This window comes from Phoxinus phoxinus (assembly GCF_949152265.1).
Source record: "Phoxinus phoxinus genome assembly, chromosome: 14".
NCBI classification, from domain to species: domain Eukaryota; kingdom Metazoa; phylum Chordata; class Actinopteri; order Cypriniformes; family Leuciscidae; genus Phoxinus; species Phoxinus phoxinus.
In genome coordinates this window covers 3,948,646-3,962,498 of record NC_136889.1, presented here as the reverse complement: position 1 = coordinate 3,962,498, position 13,853 = coordinate 3,948,646, and the positions used below count along the sequence as shown (strand labels likewise).

The 13,853-nt window shown below is 38.1% G+C and overlaps 1 protein-coding gene across 5 annotated transcripts in view; it reads right to left on the bottom strand.

Moving 5' to 3' along the window:
* slc29a1a (solute carrier family 29 member 1a) overlaps positions 1-9,263 on the bottom strand; it is a 34,643-nt gene extending 25,380 nt beyond the window's left edge. Inside the window, exons 1-2 of one of the 5 annotated variants that reach the window (XM_079635962.1) lie at positions 9,021-9,240; positions 3,415-3,501 (exon numbers count right to left, since the gene is read on the bottom strand). The gene's annotated coding sequence lies outside the window, so the exon portion shown is untranslated. Of the gene's footprint in view, positions 1-1,750; positions 1,844-3,414; positions 3,502-9,020 lie in introns of those variants that run through there. The other 4 variants (XM_079635960.1, XM_079635963.1, XM_079635961.1 and 1 more) reach the window with 4 other exon arrangements.
* Between the last annotated feature and the right edge of the window lie 4,590 nt (positions 9,264-13,853).

The window sequence follows — 13,853 nt, the reverse complement described above, 5'->3', positions numbered from 1 at the left end:
TGTTTACTCAGACAAGATTAGTAAAACTAGCAGATTTTACGGATCTCGCATTAGGAGAAAGCACGCAAGCATGGAGCGCACCGTTCCTACATCCCTGATTGTTATCTCCAGGCATGACCAGGGTCTTCCTGCTGAACCTTCTGAGGGAGGAGTATCCTGACATCCACTCAAAACACACCATGCTCCATTGTCCTCATCCCACTATCACCTGAGGCACAGCAGCCAAAGACAACAAGAGGAAACTTGGTGCAACGACCCACTGACCCATGCTGACTGTGTTTCGTATGGCTGTGGAATAGGCCTAAGACAGCCTGGTGAACCAGCGGACAACATATCATCCAGGCTCAAAGAACCTACTGGACCATCTGATAAAATCCCAAATCAGACATCAAATCGTTTAGAAAAGAATCAGCACACCTCTTTCGCACCATGGGCTTATCATACACCGGTGCAATGCAGCGGCAGGCGCGACGCAAGAGTATTTAGCTAGTTTCAGCCCGACGCAGTTATCATTTTCACGTCCTGCGTCACCATGTTTAAATAGCAAATGCATTTGGCATTTGGCAATCCGGCTTGTCCCGTAGATGGTCTGCTTGCGCACTTTAACCTTCACAGTACTCATAAAAGAGTATGCAAAAAGCACCCGGGTGAGCTACTGATGCTGGAAAAGTCACGTGATAATGATAGCATGTCGAATGTAGCATGTCCAGATTACTTTTACATTTTAAATGTAATAGAGTGTAATAGATGTAAGAGAGTATGAGATTTCGGACGCAGCCAAAGTATTTTTTTCTGAAAAACTTATTAAAATTAAGCGTCTTTATGCCTTGAACATTGTATAGGTGTGAACTAATCCATTTAAACTATTTGTTAATAATATTTAGTTGTAAAATATGCAATCTTATTTGTATGTCTAATATGTCAAAAACACAAAACGTTTCTGGTCTCGTTACATTCAGTTATGCATTGCATGAATCATGAATATGATAGCATGTTCTCACTTTAAAATGGCAACATTTGATAAAGTTCAATAGTTTTCATCACTGGATATTACTGCGGGTCGTTTAACATTTCTATCGTAAAACAGCTGGCAAATATTAAATGTTTAGTTACTTATATATTACCATGCACACTTTCACCATTAAAAATAAAGCATCACATTTGACTTCGCATTTATCTACAGTAAATCCCGCTTTCTATGATTTGATTTGATTTCCCATCTCAATCATTTTGACATCGACCAGCACTGTTAGATCGGCTGAGACAGAGCAGCCTAACTTTTAAAACCTCATAAAACTGTCAAAAAAAAAAATCTTTTTTTGCAGCTAACCTCCATTCCTGGATTAGTGTTGATATAAGAAAGACCTTTGTGAGGTAAAAACTAAACTATAGCTTCATATCTTCCTCTATGCAGCTTGAGAAAAGATGATGTGAAAGGGAGATTAGTTTTGAGTTCTGACGTAGTACAGACTAGATAAGGAAAAACGGGGAGATAAAGTAGAAAACCGGTCTCAGCAGTAAAATCACATGCAGAACCAACTTGGAAATTAGCCGTGATAAACACACAACATCAATGACTTTAAGTCTAAAGTCAATACATCACATGACTTTTGCCCTCAAGGCCAATTCTCCAGAGAAACACAATAGCCCGACTCTTTAAGGTTAGTCTTATGACCTTCCATTTAAACCACCCATTAGAAATGATCAAACATTCTTCATGAAACATTAAAACTTATACAAGGAAACTTACGTATAATCAACTAAACCACAATTCCATGAAAGCATATATACACAAGTCCAATGAGCAGCACGTCATGTTTCTTACCTGAACTTGTGTGTGTGTCTGCGTGTATGAGTGCTGCCACTAGTAGCGTTGTTCTATATCTCTAATTTCATCCGCATTGACATAGTGAAGATGCCATTAAAGTTGCATCCACTGTTGTATAACAATATGAGGCGTTGTTGTCTGGAGTCAGAACCTAACTATGATTTACTCTGATTCTCCTCTGAACTCTGGCAACAACAAGGCATTGTCACCCACAGAACTGCCGCTCACTGAATATTTCCTCTTTTTCAGAACATTAAACAGATAGTTGTGTGTTAAAAGTTTCTGACACATTCTGATGCTCAGTTTAAACTTCAGCAGATCGTCTTGACCATGTCTACATGCCTAAATGCATTGAGCTGCTGCAATGTGATCGGCTAATAAGATATGTGTATATAAATATATATAATGTATACACACACACACACACATACACTTGTGAAAATGGGTAAAACACTAACTCTTACTCAAGGGTTAAACATCACAGGTCTACATCATGAGACTCAACATCATGAGTTTCACATAAAGGGCCTTTTTACCGTTTTCACAAACGATCTGTTCTACAAAATCTATATATTTTTGTTCAGTCAAGTGACTCTATAGACGCAGGTACAGGAGTTTCTTCAGGCGGCTCTCCTCATTCTTTCTCACTAGCATAAACTATGTGTTGCTTTGTTGCAAATGAGTTTGAAAGGTGATTGAATACTTAAAACCTTAGTTTGAATGAAATGCAATGTCTCAAATCATCTTTTCATGGATTTTGTCAGTAAGAGTGATCAGCATCAATCTTGATTGACATTGAGATTATATGAGATTATTAGAAAAAAACACGCTATGTAATGAAACCTCAAATAAACCTTGTTCAAAATGGATGCTGTATGCTGGTTTTGTAGTCAGTTTGCTTGCCAAAGCTATGAAACATCAATGTTTAATATTATTATTTTATTTTATTTTTTTATGAAAATTTGAGGCAAATGTGTGTGACTTGTATCGTCCTCCTTAAACTGCTTATATTCCTCTAGCCTAGTTGCCCTGTCCGCACTGTTGGCAGTCCAGAAACAAGCCCTATACACAAACTTGGGAAGCTTTTACAGACCTTTATTCAGAAGCGTGCTCTTTGCCCCATGACTGGACACAGTGTGTCGGCTGTTCTTAAAATCATTAGAAACTACACTTTGGCAAATCTTGCAGAAATGTCCTCAGGAGCATCTGGACATGATTTGTGGGATGGTCAGTTGTGGGATGGTATGAATTACTGACCTAGAAAAAAGCCCCCACTTTAACCTAGGGTCAAATTTAAGCCCCATTGATGTTCCTAAAGAAAGTCTTGTTACACCCATTAGTGTCCAATGAAGCTAAAAATCCAACTTAAAGACATGATACATTTTAGAAAATGTAAAATATCTGGGGGTTTATATTATAGAGCTGGGGAAAAGCAGCACGTATTTATTCTGCAGTTAATACTGGTGGTTATATATATATGTATATATATAGGCCTATAGCCTATCTCCCGTTCCAGCAAATCCCAAATCTGCTCTACTGGACTGAGATGTGGTGACTGTGGAGGACATTTGAGTTTAGTGACTCACTGTCATGATCAAGAAACCAGGTTGAGATGATTTGAGCTTTGTGACGACATGTTATCCTGCTGGAAGGATCCATCAGAAGATGATACACTGTGGTCATAAAGAGATGGACATGTTCAGCAACAATACTCATGTAGACTGTGGTGTTTAAATGATGCTCAATTGGTACTAAGAGGGTCGAAGTGTGCCAAGAAGAAGATATATAACACACCATTACACCTCCAGCAGCCTGAACTGTTGATATAAGGCAGAATTAATCCATGCTTTTCACTCTTTACACCAAATTCTGTCCCTAACATCTGAATGTCTCCGCAGAAATCGAGATTCATCAAACCAACGTTTTCTCAATCTTCTATTGTCCAGTTTTGGTGAGTCTGTGTGAATTGTAGCCTCAGTTTGCTGTTGTTATCTGACAGGAGTGACATCTGTGTTTACTGCTGCTGGAGCTCTTCAATGTTGGACGTGTTGTGCGTCAAACCTCGGGTTGTATTGAGTGGGTTTTTTAGTTACTGTTGCCTTTCTATCAGCAGTCTGGTCATTCTCCTCTGACCTCCAGCATTAACAAGGCATTTTCTCCCACAGAACTGCCGCTCACTGGATATTTCTCTTTTTCAGACCATTCTCTGTAAACAGATGTGTGCGAAAATCCCAGTAGATCAGCAGTTTCTGAAACACTCAGAACAGCCCGTCTGGCAACAACAGCCATGACACGCTCAAAGTCCCTTAAATCACCTTTCTTCCTCATTATGATGCTCAGTTTGAACTTCAGCAGATCATCTTGACCATGTCTACATGTCTAAACGCATTGAGCTAAAGCCATGTGATCGGCTAATGAGAAATTTGTGTATAAATATATATAATGTATACACACACACACTTGTGCAAATGGGTAAAACACTAACTCTTACTCAAGGGTTAAACATCACAGCTCTACATCATGAGACTCAACATCATGAGTTTCACATAAAGGGCCTTTTTACCGTTTTCACAAACGATCTGTTCTTCAAAATCTATATATTTTTGTTCAGTCAAGTGACTCTATAGACGCAGGTACAGGAGTTCTTCATGCGGCTCTCCTCATTCTTTCTCACACTAGCATAAACTATGTTGCTTTGTTGTCTGATGTTTTGACTTTTTGTGTCCATACGTTTAAAGTGAGCTAAAATGTTTTGTTTATTTAACATTGTCTGGTGTTTTCCTGATGCTATAGTTATAAGGGATGACAATGTTTTTACATCTGTTCTTCCGTTCCTCTGCTCACTGGTCTGGAGTCTCCGCTGGACATTTCAGATGTTTTTATAAAGAGCCACTTGTGGAATCCGCAGCTTTTCAGCGCTTCCTTCACATGCTCGCCTTCCTCGGCCCTGAACTCTCAGTCGCTCTGTAGTTTTCACTCCGTCACGTAATGTTTTCATGACCCCCAGCTTATGTCGCAGTGAGCGATGGGAATCAAACACTAGGTACCGCTCTATGGGAGACGGTTTTCTATAAACACGGATGTTCAGAAATCTTTGCATACTGCGGAACTCAAAAAATGATTTTTTTTATCTTGCGAAGGAAATGTATCTGTCAGCCTTCAACATAAATGCACTTTTATGCACTTATGCACTTTATGGGTTTTGACTCTTACCCAATGTTCAGGGTCTAACTAAAACCACCAAAGCGTTTTTAGCCAGCTGGAAACGCTAGGCGCTCTGCAGAAAACGCCTATCTATGGGCGCTTGGGAGCATTTTGGCAGCGCAGCATTTTTTTCATTTGAGAGAGACACTTTGCTTGTTATGAATATCCGCGAAACTGTTACTAGTATCTCATTTCACACATATTTTATTTCTGTGTTGATTCTATATTAAAATGTCGATACAATGTAACGCATTTTCTGCTCTTGTTTTAAATTATTTTGTTCCGTTATTGTGCTTGTTGTTGTCATCTGTTGACGTTGTACAAGCAGAATGTGGCGGTTGGTCGGTGTGGTATTAGTCCCGCCCCTCCTCCACTGTGATTGGACGGTTGGGTAAAAAGTGACAGTGATAAGTGCTGCGTTTGGTTTTACCCAAAGTTGAACATTCTTCAACTCTCGGCGACCTGTAAAAGACGGCGAACGTTCAGCGCTTCAGCATGAAAAAAAGTTCAGCGCCTCGCTATGCTCATGGTGTTTTAAAAACGCGGTGCTCCCATTGAAAACAAAAATCTAAACGTTTTTTCACGCGGCTGGTGCGTTTTTAGAACGCCATGAGCGTAACGAGGCGCTGAGCGAGTATTTAACGCTCAAGCGCTGAGCGCTCTGCGTTTTTTACAGGTCGCCGAGAGTTGAAGAATGTTCAACTTTGGGGTAAAACGCAGCGCTCATCACTGTCACTTTTTAACCAACCGTCCAATCACAGTGGAGGAGGGGCGGGACTAATACCACACTCACCAACGGATATTCTCTATCATAGCAACGAAGCGTCTCAACTGACGGAAAAAAACTGCGCTGCCAAAACGCTCTCAAGCACTCACAGCTAGGCGTTTTCAGCAGAGCGCCTAACGTTTTGGTGGACACACGGCCTTAGTCCCGCCCCTCCTCCACTGTGATTGGACGGTTGGGTAAAAAGTGACAGTGATGAGCGCTGCGTTTTACCCAAAGTTGAACATTCTTCAACTCTCGGCGACCTGTAAAAAACGGCGAACACTCAGGTTGTGTACTGTCCACCAAAGCGGTTTTTTCACGCAGCTGCTTTGTTTTTTCAGTTGTTTTCAATGGGAGCGCTGCGTTTTTAAAACGCCATGAGCGTAACGAGGCGCTGAGCGTCTTTTTCACGCTGAAGCGCTGAGCGTTCAGCGTTTTTTCAGGTCGCCGAGAGTTGAAGAATGTTCAACTTTGGGTAAAAGCAGCGCTCATCACTGTCACTTTTTACCCAACCGTCCAATCACAGTGGAGGAGGGGCGGGACTAATACCACACTCACCAACGGATATTCTCTATTATAGCAACGAAGCGTCTCAACTGAAAAAAAAACTGCGCTACCAAAACGCTCTCAAGCACTCACAGCTAGGCTTTTTCAGCAGAGCGCCTAGCGTTTTCAGCTGGCTAAAAGCGCTTTGGTGGACACACGGCCTTAGTAATAAACCCATTAACTTTTCACTGTTTCTTGTCTGACTGAAACCTTAGCACTGGACTTTCACTAACTTTCCAACAGCAAACTTTCTGAGATGAAGCTTTCCCTCCTCTGTTTATTTGATCCTCGTATTCCACAGGCCTCATTTATCTATCAAAACACATCCCTGCTTATTATTCTACAGAGAGTGAAAAATGAATTGCATAGCCGTCATTCATCAAATATTTGCAGGATTTAACCTTGTTTTCACAGCAATGCAAAGGCCCGTTCCTTAAGACAATTAATTCCTCTCATCCCTCAAATACTTAAAAGCCAGGCAATGGCTCGTTCCCGTATAAAAGACACGGGTCATGTGTGTCTTCTCAACACTCGAAGAACAAAGCGCATTGGGTGGAGTGGGATAACCGTGAGGTCAGAAGAGGTTAAGAATGTCTAACTAATTAATTTTATGTTATTGGCAGTGGAAGGTCATCGCTCCACCATGTGTTACATGTCTTAACCTCGTGGGCGTAGGCAGGATTGGGTGGGCCTCCACAAATATTGGTCCGCAAATTTAAAGGTGAAGCGTAAAATGTATGCAGCACTAATGCAAACAATAACAAACAGGTCTCTAATCATAAGCCACAGCACACAATGCCCATGCTTGATTGACAGTTTAAGGTCAATATTAGTGTAGAACCAAACAATGAAAGTGATTGAGGACAGATGCTTTAAAGTCACCATAGCTGTGATGTGCTCACATCACATAAAGTGCCTTCTTTACCCTCATTCACTATTCCCTACATTACTTCACTAATATAGTCCACTTGAGGGAGTAAATGAAAACGAGGATGTGAATTCGGACACTGAGGGCCACTTGTGCTTAGTTTGTGCTTGCTGTTTAATAATCATTTGAAACTTATAGCAAACTGGCAGCTAGAGTAATGAAAAGATTTATCTTGAACTTTGTCGGAAATTAGCATGTAAAACTTTAATAATCAATCAAAAAGGACTTTATACCTGTATGATACGGTGAAACTCTAAAAATGTTATATATTATATAGACTCATTACAGGCAAAGTGAGATATTTCAAGCCTTTATTTGTTATAATTTTGATGATTATGGTTTAAAGCTTAAGAAAACCCCAAATTCAAAACTAGAATATTGTGAGAAGGTTTTCATAAGCTGTAAGCCATAATCATCAAAATTATAACACAAAAAGGCTTGAAATATCTCACTTTGCATGTAATGAGTCTATATAATATATTAGTTTCACCTTTTAAGTTGAGTGTAGCCTACAACCTTTCTACATCGGTTGTACACTCGTTATTGTGGTGCATTGTGGGATTGAATGAGTGCACTATGGAGTGCACATCGATAACGTCCACTGTGGTTTCGTACACCACTACAAATGGCTTTCCCTTCAAATAATCCCCTATTTAAGAGTATAGAGGGCAATTTCGGACACAGCCTGTGATTTTTTTTTAATGGAATATTGCACTATTTATAATATAAATGATTTATTCATGCATATCATTATTTGTTTAATGCATGTGCATAATCTTTACTTAAAATAACTTCACCTCCCTCTTGCAGTGACATCTGTTCTCTTCTCTGTTTACTGGCGTGAGGGCGGGGCAACCTGTCACTCACATGAGATTGACCAATAGCAAATCACAACCATCCAATCAATTCCTCATGTACAAAATCAAGTCCCGCCCAACATTTTTTCTTGTTTGAGAAGACAATGTGGAAGAATAGACTCGTAACTTCAGTTTCATGCCGGCTCTAACACTCTTAAAACTGTTTTTTAAATTAAAACAGAAAAAGCCCCATAAGTATCATAAATGTGTGCAGTATATTCCACATAATCTTCTAACCCAGGCTCGGCTTGTGAATGCAGATAGCTGAGTCCTGTTGGCTACATTCAGAGCTCTGGTTTCGGCATTGATAAACACTGGGGCATCTGAGGTCACGTTCTCTGGCTCCAGTGAAACATTGTTATTTCGTTTCGTCGCATTTCAACACACTGCATCGAATGAAACTTCTTAACATCACATTCATGAGATGTTGAAGACGAATTTGCCAGCCAGATATTTTTGGGATGTTCTCACGGGATCGCCTGTGGAGGTCTGACCTACAACAGCATGTGTTCTGCGTACAAATCCGCCTTCATTCAACTGACAACTGTTCTTTTTCAGTCGCTTAATTTATTCAAAATCTGACAAAGAACTACTGCTACTACCACTTATTGAAGGTCGTTGCTTAATTGTAGTTATTATAATAAGCCTAAATGTATTTAAATGTAGGCTATTATTATTTTAATTTAACGCATTATTGTATAAAAAAAAATGTTTAAAATGTACAAAAATGTATAGGTTACTACTGTATATGCAGAGATCCAATAATACGACAGTGCTCGTTTTCAAACAGTCCATGTCGTGACGCAGACAGTGTCCCCGAGCGCGTGCACAACTGGACTATTGTGAGTGTCCTTGACAAGCGTTTTCTACAGTGGTGATATTATTACTTACATGATGATTCCTCGCGGTTTCCGAAACGTCCTGCATGTCATTGCGCAGAGTTTCCAGAATGTGTTCTGTGTGTGTGAGTTGATTGCTGTCACAGCTCTGTCTGAATGTGATGACTGCGTCGATACGCAGTGTGAAGTTGCTCCAAATTCCTCTCTGAATAAATGGCTCTGTCAATGGATTTCAGCTGGTTAAGCGCTGCATGCTTTACATCATTATCCGTGGATTAAAAATCGTCAGAAACACGTGATTCATACATTTTAGACAAATAACAAATTACAACGCAACAGTGCAGGAGGTTGTAACAAGTGAGAGTAGATGAAAAATAACATGAATGAGTGTTTTTTAATTAAATGTATATAAAATAACAAGTGTGCTGTGATTGTGAAATAATTGTTGACACAAAAGTAGGCCTACACATATTCCTAAAGTCTTTCAATCTGAGATCATTACAGATGCAAAATAAAAATGCCTTTCCAGCTCACATGAAACGTTCTCAGAACTTCCTGACAAGGTTCTCTCGAAGTTACGTTCATTCAGTAATGTTGGTTTAAAGTTTAAAAAATGTTCTCAAAATGTTAGCAGGAAAACATTATAGGCCTACTTTGTTTATAGAACGTTTTCCTGAAACGTTTTATTTGGACATATATTTTTCCTTTTTTAATGTTACTACTAGCCTACTTATGTAAAAATGTAACATTCCCAAAATTATAGAATAGAATAGAACGTTCCCTTAAAGGGACAGTTCACCCAAAAATGAACATTCTGTCATCATTTACTCACCCTCATGTTGTTCCAAACCTGTATGTTTCTTAAAATACTAATCAATGGCTTCCATCAACTTGTATATATTTCTTCAAAATATCTTCTTTTGTGTTCAACAGAAGAAAGAAACTCATACAGGTTTGGAACAACATGAGGGTGAGTACATGATGACAGATTTGTTTTTTGTTTTTTCAAAGTTTTCATAACTTAATGGGAACGTTAGCAAACGTTCTTACTCGTTGTTAGCTGGGTTATATTTATATTTATACATAGTATGCATGTTATTCTAGCCTAAATAGTGTAGATGCTTGCTGTATGACATAATTATTATAGGCTAATATATTATAGGCTATATTCTGCATGAATTAGAGCGTTCTTGTGAAACTTTTTTGAAACATTATTAAAATGTGTTTCTCGTAACTTGTAAATCTTAATTGCTCCTTTGGGGTCTCAGAGGTTGCCTGTTGAGGGTGTGTATGTGCATTATGTGCATACAAAAGAATTATGAATCTGAACTAATCAGAGAACAATGTAGCCGAAGACAATAGCCACTGGAGTGCTTGTGTATAATGATTGGATATCGTAATCTTCTTAACATATGAAGACACACTTCATTGGCAGGGGTTTAGATGCTCACCGAGTGTTTTTCTTCACTTCTCCTATTCAAGGGCATACAAGGATATTTGATATTTGCAGACAGATTCTCTTAAACTAATGAGTCATGACTACAATGACATAGAGCTCTTGAATTGAATATGTTTCTTATAATGCACCACCAAAAGGAAGTATTGATTTAGATGTGATATTGTGGTTAGAAATGACGTATATTCATTGTCCCTCTGCACACCCAATGTTTGATCTGTGAAGTTTGATGAATGACCCATTTACGTAGATCAAATCCATGTAATTCCTTTATAATCAGCATGACTTTGCAGAGGATTAAACTTTTTATAACCCTTTTCTCTTCTCTGGACCACGTAATGTCAAATCTCGGCCTCCAGTGAGAATTACACGACCCACATGGCTCTGTTTTATTAGTTTTAGTCCATGTTCACATAACACTTTTACAGAATGCAAAGATTAGATCTAACAAAAACATTAATTTTAGAGAATATTTGCAGCCACATGTACTAACTTTACATTTCTAAACTGCCCTGGAATTAGTGTTGGACTGTTGTTGCAGAATTTCTCCGGAGTCCGGGTAAAGCATCGATTTAGACCCGTTTACTGTAATGAGAGGCAAAATGTTGTAAAAATGTTTGGAAAATATATAATATCTGTGTAAAAAGTTGAAAGTCTCTGCAATAAGTGGCAAATGTGTGTATGTTCAAACTTAATTTGTGAAAGAATTAATCACTTGAGTGAATATTACAGTTTTTTCCAACTGCTTACACACAAAATCTTTTCATGTCACACGATTTTTGAAACCTCTCACTCAAAATGCAAAACTACACACCAAATCTCCAAAACCATAAGCTATTTCTCAGCCTTTGACTCAGTTTTCAATAGCATAAAACACTTTTTTCAAAACACTACACACAATTCTCGACATAAAACACAAAAATACAATGGGAAGTGACTTGCTTTCCTTTTCCAAACACAACCAATCAAAATGCTACACTTATTCACCAGGCCACACACACACTCCTCACATGTGCAAACACTACAGTATTTGCTGATCACTAACCAATCACTGCTTTACTGTAGTATAGGCCTATAAATAGGTCAAAGGTCAGATTACCTGTTTTGAACAGAGACGCCACAAACACAATTGTGTTTTTACTGTATTCTAAAGAATATACTTTTGGTTTACATATGTTTATGGTTGTGTTGTATGCTACTGTATACAACTGTAATGTTTGGCCTGATACATATTTTCTGTTTCTACATTGCATTGGTGTAGATAATTCATAAGGTTTACAGTGTACTTGTTACCCCTCTCAGCAGATTACTGTCACTGAACGTTACATTGAAATGTAGATATAAGAATGAAAGACCAAAGAGCTTTAGATTTAGAACAACAGTGTTTGCATGATATATCCAAAAATGTACTATTATGAAAGAAGTGTTTGCCATTTGATGCAAATGCTTCATTCTGACTTGTGTTTATGGCATTTTGAATGCAGTGTTACATTTTGAAGGAGATGTGAGGCAATTTGCATTTTGTGTGTGCCGTTTTGGGAATTGTGTGTAGAGTTTTGAAAAAAGGAGACATAGTTTTGAAAACGTGTGTAAGCAGTTGGAAAAAACTGTAGTCTAATAAAAATGTATATCAGTCATATTTTCTGACTATATATTATAGATTATACATGTATGTAACATAGTAACATAGACTAAACTAAACATCAACTAAACAGAAACAAATCATAAAACAACACAAATATGCAAATGTACAGTTTTTTCCAACTGCTCACACTCAAAATCTTTTCATGTCACGTGATTTTTGAAACCTCTCACTCAAAGTGCAAAACTACACACCAAATCTGCAAAACCATGAGCTATTTCTCAGCCTTTGACTCGGTTTTCAATTGCATAAAACACTTTTTTTCAAAACACTACACACAATTCTCGACCTAAAACACAAAAATCTAACTGGAAGTGACTTGCTTTCCTTTTCTAAACACAACCAATCAAAATGCTACACTTATTCACCAGGTCACACACACACACACACTCTTCACATGTGCAAACACTAATTGCTTTACTGATCACTAACCAATCACTGCTGTGCTGTAGTATAGGCCTGCAGGTCAAAGGTCAGATTACCTGTTTTGAACAATGGATGCCAACAATGGACAGAGACTCCACACACACACACAATTGTGTTCTAAAGAATATACTTTTGGTTTACATACAGTATGTTTATAAATTTGTTGTATATACTGTATACAACAGTAATGTTTGGCCTAATACAGTTTTTCTCGATTGCTTACACACATTTTCTGAAAGCATGCCTCATATTCTCAGAACTCTACACACAAATCAAAACACACACACACAATGGGCAAAACCCCTCAATTCTCCTGCAAAATTACGTAAACTTTACATTCAAAACAATGTTATTTCTTCTCAAAATGGTATTTTGTTTTCAAATGACACACACAAACCATCATATGAATAGACATTTATAAGAACCAGTTGAACACTGATGTGCTCAATGTAAAACACTGATGAATGGAAAACACTTCTTCATTCATCATACAGTTTTTTCCAACTGTTTACACACCAAATCTTTTCATGTCACACGATTTTAGAAACCTCTCACTCAAAATGCAAAACTACACACCAAATCTCCAAAACCATGAGCTATTTCTCAGCCTTTGACTCAGTTTTCAATCGCATAAAACACTTTTTTCAAAACACTACACTCAATTCTCTAACTAAAACACAAAAATCTAACATGAAGTGACTTGCTTTCCTTTTCTAAACACAACCAATCAAAATGCTACACTTATTCACCAGGCCACACACTCCTCACATGTGCAAACACTACAGTAATTGCTGATCACTAAACAATCACTGCTTTACTGTAGTAGGACTATAAATAGGTCAACGGTCAGATTGCCTGTTTTGAACAATGTATGCCAACAATGGACAGAGACTCCACACACATAATTGTGTTCTTTACTGTATTCTAAAGAATATACTTTTGGTTTACATATGTTTATGGTTTTGTTGTATGCTACTGCATACAACAGTAATGTTTGGCCTGATAAATATTTTATGTTTCTACATTGCATTGATTACAGTGTACTTGGTCCCCTCTCAGCAGATTACTTTCACAGTAAAAAATTGTATTGAAATGTTGATATAAGCCTATGAAAGACCAAAGAGCTTTAGATTTAGAACAACAGTGTTTACATAGTATATCCAAAAATGTACTATTATGAAAGAAGTGTTTGCCATTTGATGCAAAAGCTTCATTCTGACGTGTGTTTATGGCATTTTGAATGTAGTGTTACATTTTGAAGGAGATGTGCATTTTGCATTTTGTGTGTGCAGTTTTGGGAATTGTGTGTAGAGTTTTGAAAAAAAGCGACATTGTTTTGAAAACGTGTGTAAGTAATTGGA